General features: G+C 37.7%; 1 long non-coding RNA gene across 1 annotated transcript in view; it reads left to right on the top strand.

Moving 5' to 3' along the window:
* LOC117174788 overlaps nt 1-1,568 on the top strand; it is a 40,397-nt gene that overhangs the window by 33,364 nt on the left and 5,465 nt on the right. The gene's annotated exons all lie outside the window — the stretch shown is intronic.

The raw sequence follows: 1,568 nt of genomic DNA, 5'->3' as shown, positions 1-1,568 counted from the left end.
TCTCGCGTTTTCAATTAACTTCACGTAATGAAAATTGATTATGATATAGTAGTTCTTCTACTTATCAACCGTACAATACAGAGACCTCTGTCGTACAAACATAAAAAACCACTGGTATTAGGCCTCTAAAATAATATTCTATTAAAAAAAATATATCCAAATCGGTCTATAGGTTCAGCCGGATTCGTATTTTGAACAAAAAAATGTAATTTTCCCCCACTGTGCATCGCGAGCCAGGTATGCTCACAGAAGATGATGCGTGGTTACCCAGTGGGCACAAAATTGGGCAACGTCTTTACGACATCGTTACGACATCTTTACGACATTTTTACGACATCCTATTTCCGTGTCGTTTCGTTGTCTTTAACATGGACATAGGAGGTCGTAAAGTTGTCGCAAAGTTGTCGCAACAATGTCTTAAAGACGTCGTCACACTTTGTGCCCACTAGGTAATATTCAAGGTGTACTATAAGTGCTTCGCGTGTTGTTGCTACCTAATTTCCTACTAAATATACTAAGGGACGCCTATGCATATTTCAGTGTATGGGATTCTGTAGTTGATGCTACCTTGCCGTTCGCATTACCGATAACGAAACACATCTATACGATATAATGGTGCAAGAGAAATACACAATGCCAACCAATACGATAAACCTCGGGGCAATGTAGCATGCGAGTCCTAGCTTCTACGACCGTACACCATTTTCCACTGCATTTCATCAGAGCGATTCGGACGATTTTGATGAATCGCATTTGAGTGTAGACGATCTTTCAATTCAATATTTAATGCCTCGTGATCGCATTGACAGAACTCTCCAAATTTGACAAACGCAGAGCAGTAAATCCCCGCGATATCATGCATCTAAAGTTAGATAAAAACGCTGCAAATAATTGAAAACTACACTGTTACGAATTTCTGTTGGAAGCTTCCCATAAATTTACTAGAAGTTTATTTCCGAAACGTAAGGCAACGCTAGAATACGTAATGTTGTAGTTTCCAAATGCTCGCATTGGTATGATACCTCAAGTGTATTAAATTTTATAATACAAATCCAGTAGCCAGTAAAAAAAAATTTTCATCATTTTGTTCCTGGCAAAAAATAAGTTTCCTGGCAAAGCTGAAACTTTATTTATTATATAGCATACAACACGCGCATTTAAAAAATTCACGAAATTCTCGGAATTCACGAAATTCGCGAATTCAAGGAATTCGCGCAATTCTAGGATTTACGGTAAGCAGAGAATACAATGAATTCAAGAGATTCAAAGAATTCATGGAACTCAAGCAGTGTAGGAAATTCGCGATATTTACAGAATTCCTGGAATTTACGGCAATGACGAAATTCGCCAAATTCATGGAAATCATGGATTTCATGGAATTCACGGATTTCATGATATTCAGTGAGTTCATGAAATTCAATGAAATCACGGACTTCGCGAAATGTATGGAATTCATGCATTTCCACGAAATTCACAAAATTTATGGAATTTTCGGAATTCACAGAATTCAAGCGATTCGCGGGATCCATGGAATTGACGGCATTTGCGGTATTCATCAAATTCACAGA

This window comes from Belonocnema kinseyi, chromosome 6, assembly GCF_010883055.1.
Source record: "Belonocnema kinseyi isolate 2016_QV_RU_SX_M_011 chromosome 6, B_treatae_v1, whole genome shotgun sequence".
NCBI classification, from domain to species: Eukaryota; Metazoa; Arthropoda; class Insecta; order Hymenoptera; family Cynipidae; genus Belonocnema; species Belonocnema kinseyi.
This window is presented reverse-complemented; position numbering and strand designations above follow the sequence as displayed.